The sequence below is a fragment of the Marmota monax genome, unplaced genomic scaffold (assembly GCF_021218885.2).
Source record: "Marmota monax isolate L192 unplaced genomic scaffold, Marmota_monax_Labrador192_F-V1.1 WCK01_AAM20220418_F8-fsc00795, whole genome shotgun sequence".
Classification (NCBI taxonomy): Eukaryota; Metazoa; Chordata; class Mammalia; order Rodentia; family Sciuridae; genus Marmota; species Marmota monax.
Genome location: NW_026694122.1, coordinates 148778 through 153430, shown reverse-complemented (window position 1 = coordinate 153430; position 4653 = coordinate 148778). Strand labels below are relative to the sequence as shown.

Below are 4653 nucleotides of genomic sequence, written 5' to 3'. Positions count from 1 at the left end.
AATAGATTGCTCGTGGGATTTAAGCATCTTTCCTGTGTTGACTATATTCTTTTCAAGTTGATAAACTTTGTCTTCATTATCTGATGTTCTGACTTCTACTTGATCTAGTCTATTTGTAATATTCTCGTTTGAGTTTTAATTTTGTTTATAGTTTCCTGCATTTCTAGGATTACTGTTTGATTTTTTTTAAGATCTCTATCTCCTGGTAAAGCTCATTCTTTGCCATTTGAATTGTTTGTTTAATTCATTTTCAAAATATAGTTTTATTGCTTGGACTTGCTGCCTCATGTCTTCTCTAATATTCCTTTCCATCTGAGTTAGGTATGCCTTGAGTTCTTTCCCTATCCCTGTTTCTGATGCTTCTAGGTCCTCCTGTAGAATTAAGTTGTCCTGCATTGTTTGTACTCCTTTTTTCCCTTGTTTTTTCATGATGTTCAAGTTACTTACCAGCTCTATTTGATGCTGTATTTCTGCTCTCTTCTATAGATTTGTTTTGGTTTTGTATATTTTTGTTGCCTCTCCTTTGTGTTGGTAGACTATGCCTGCTAAAGTGGATTCCGCTGGGAAGGAATTCCATCGGCCGAGCTCCAGTGACATCACCTCTCTGGAATGGCGGGCCCCAGGCTCCTTGCCGGGGTGTCCAAATGGGGGGGTTTGGACTGGACTGTCTCTGGTTGGTTTCAGCTCCAGGTCACTAGCGGGTGGGTGGTCTCCAGCCGTCCAGTCACGCGGGCAGCGGGTGGGCTGTCGCAGGGGGGCCGGCGATCTCTAGCGTCCAGTCGTGCTGTCGTTCACCGGCGGTGGGCGGTCTCCAGCCGCCCAGTCGTGCAGGCAGTGGGCGGGTGATCGGTTGCTGGCGGGCATGCAGTCTCCAGCCGCCAGTCGCAGGGGCAGTGGGTGGGCTGTTGCCGGCGGGGCGGGCGATCTCTAGCCGCCCATTCGTGCGGTTGGCCGCCGGTGGGCGGGTGGTCTCCAGCCGCCCAGTCACGCGGGCAATGGGTGGACTGTCGCCGGCGGGCGTGCGGTCTCCAGCCACCCAGTCGCGAGGGCCTGGCCTCTAGTCCCCTGGTTTCTCCTGCTAGACCAGATTTCCCCTGAGTGATGCCTCTCGGCAGTTCAAACTGTACTGTGGGCCTGCGGTTTGTTGGGTGTGGAGGGTGTCTGTTGGGAACCCCGGCACTCTATTGTTTTGATTTTTTACGCTTGCCCCTCCCCCAGCACTGGCTAGACAGGTTTTGTTTTCTCAGCTGATGAGAAGGGGAGTTGAAAGTCAGGTGTCTCTAGTTTTCCCCGAGTCTTTATGCAGGCTTGCTCTGATAATCCCTCCCCCGGAAAGCCTAGGAAAGATATTATGCGAATTCCCCGCTGTATGGGAAATGAGCTGCGTAACACACACCTGTTTTATTGTTGCAATCTGTCGGAGAGTGGCGGTGGTTACTTCAGCTCTCCAAGATGGTGGCTGCTGGTTCCCTTGGTGGAGTTTCCGTTGTGGGGGATAGAATTGTACCGCTTCCTTCCCCGTCTGAAATCCCGAACTCAGCCCAGGGCTCAGTGGGGGCTCAGCCGGCAGGATTCCACAGAATCCGCAGCAACATTTCTCCCTGCTTGCTGGTCGCTTCTCAGTGGTGCCCTGCCATCTGTAGCCGCGGGGCGGGCTGCGTGGATCAGTCAGCCCGGATCTCCAGTCACACAGTTGGCTCGTGTTTGAGACTCAATTACCAGACCTTGGTGCTGGAAATCCTTCTTCTAGGTTTCGGTGCACCCCCATTTTGCTGTAAGTTCCTAACAAGATAGTTTTTTGTCATTCTAACTCGTTATTCACCTGCGCAGTGGCGCGGTACACGGGGTGTGATGCACTCTATTCGTGGCCATCTTGGAGTCCCCATGATAACAACTTTAGAAGCCAACACTTCTAGGGAGTTTATTATGTGCCACAAACACTTCCAAGGTTGGTACACACACTTTATTTATTTCACATATGATACCTAAAGTATTCACATGACTATGTTGATTGCTGAGATGACTGTATCTCAGCATCAGAGAGAGCTCAAGGGGAGGCTACTGTGAATGGAAGATAATACAAGTAAATTCAGCCACAGGAATTCAGAATTTACACCCATGTTTTCTTGTTTGTATATCACAGATATTTGGTCTGGCAGGAAATAAACCAGAATTAACATGGTGCTGACATGAAATACCTCTGAGCATGTCTAATCTGTGACACTCTTGGCTTGGGAGGGGCTCATTCCAATTTCCTGCAAGCAACCCCACTCAAATCCTCCTAAAACTGGAGAGCTATTACTGTGTACCTGACAAACAAGATCAGCAATGTGAAAATCAAGCAAGACTCTGTCTCGCTCCAGAAAACCACACACGTGTGGTGATAGGAAAGAAACATATTTTAAAATATGTGGTAATGCTTATTATTATTCTTTAAGAGGTACTAAACCCAAGGGTGCTTAACACTGAGCCACGTCATCAGACCTTTTTTTTTTTTAAATTTTCAGACAGGGTCTCACTCAGTTTCTTAGGGCCTTGCTAAGTTGCTGAGGCTGGCCTTCAATTTGTTATCCTCCTGCCTCAGTGTCCCACGCTGCTGGAATCAGATGAGTGTGCCACCATGACTGGCTGGTAATTCTTTTTTTCTAAAGTTTGTCTTTTGTGGTTGTATATGGACAGAATGCCTTTCTTTTATTTGTTTTTATGTGGTGCTGAGGATTGAACCCAATGACTCACCATGCTAGTCGAGTGATCTACCTGTAAGCCTAAACCCCAGCTTCATAATTCTTAATACACAAGAAAACTGGCATATTAAGTATGCCATTGTGGAGATCCCAATGGCACATGTAATCTAGCCAAGGCTGGGAGGTGTTGAGATGAGTCAGTGCATGGGGATTGGTTTTGGGGACAGGTTTTCGGGGATGTGAGGTAAAACACGGGGATCACTTATTTTACTATTTTTTGCTTGGGATTGCTTTGTGGGTAAGCACCAAGTTACACTCCGTCTTTTTTACTCTATATTTTGAAACAGGTTCTCCCCATGATGTCAAGACTGGCTTTACCCTTGTAATCCTCCTGCCTCTGCCTCTTAGGTCACTGGGATTTCAGGCAGACACCACTGTGCTCAGCACCAGAATTGAGTTTTCATGTGGCATAAAGATACATTTGGATGAATTTTCTTTTTTTTCCTCATGGCAGTAATTTTCGTTGAGATCCATGAAGAAGATCATATTTCCAAAAAAGACATTTTCTTGTTTTTTTTCCCTAAGGTGTTAATAATATTTTTCTTTTCCCCATAAGATGGGCAAAGCCCACAAACTGTACAGTAACATTCACATAAGAAACACCGTGTACACTGAAATTGGCATTGGGGTCATAGCCAATGCCCTTCTTCTTCTCGTCCACGTCTCCTTGCACATTACCAGGCACAGACCTAAGCCCACTGACCTGGCCATTGGTCTCTTAGCACTAATTCACCTATCAATGCTGCTCATCAAGGGTTTCATAGATTCAGATATTTATACATCTCAGGGGGAAAGGTGGGGTCATGTGAAATGTAAATTGCTCATCTACCTGTACAGGTTAATGAGGGGCTTCTCCCTCTGCACCACCTGCCTGCTGAGTGTCCTCCAAGCCATCACCCTCAGCCCCAGGGGCTCCTGCTTGGCAAAGTTCAAACATAAATCCTCACATCACAGCCTGTATTTCCTTCTCTTCTTGTGGGTCATCTACTCATCCTTCAGTAGCCACCTCTTCATCTCCATTAATGCTACCCCCAATTTGACCTCAGACAACTTTATGTACGTCATAGAATCTTGCTCTCTTTAGCCCATGACCTCCCTCCTCCAACACACCTTTTCCACCCTGCTGACCTTCAGGGAAGGCTCCCTTATAGGAATGATGGCCATCGCAAATGGATACATGTGGCTCTCTTGTGCAGGCATAATAGGCAGTCCTATAATCTTCATAGCACCAGCCTGTCCCCAATATCATCCCCAGAACTGAGGGCTACGTGGACAATCCTGCTGCTCTTGAGTTGCTTTGTGGTCATGTCCATCTTGGACAGCATTCTCTCCTATGCAAGACTCACAGTGAATGGTGATCCAATATTTTACTGTATCCAGATCCTCGTGGCCCATAGCTATGCCTCATTCAGCCCTTTGGTGTTCATTGCTACTGAAAAACTTATTATTAGTATTTTGAGATATATGTGGGGTAAGACACTACATATTTCAATAGCCAGTGATGGATAAATTGTGTTAAGATGAAAAAAATGTGCTGGCTTTCAAATAATTCATCATGGTGGAGGGTGTATGTTCTGTTTTAAATGCAATACAAATTTCTCCTTCTTCTCTCAAAATGATTTATTTGGAAACATGCGTATGGCAAATATATAAGAGAAAGTTAAACCACATGCCTCTCTGAGATATTACCAGGGATTCATTTTTCACATGGTGTCTGCAAGGGACCCTGTGAAGTGAATGTCACTTGTCAGGCCTTGTATATTCCATACTATTTTTAGATACAATATTTCCAAGGCTTTTCAATAATTTCATTGTCTCAGTTATCTGTAGTTTTTCCAAAGTAGATAATGTAAACTTTTACAACCATAAAATATCACCTGATCCAATGCACATACACACACACACACAC

General features: G+C 45.6%; 1 pseudogene; it reads left to right on the top strand.

Moving 5' to 3' along the window:
* The first annotated feature begins 3300 nt into the window (after positions 1-3300).
* Positions 3301-4253, top strand: LOC124107588 (vomeronasal type-1 receptor 48-like; annotated as a pseudogene).
* The last annotated feature ends 400 nt before the right edge of the window (positions 4254-4653 follow it).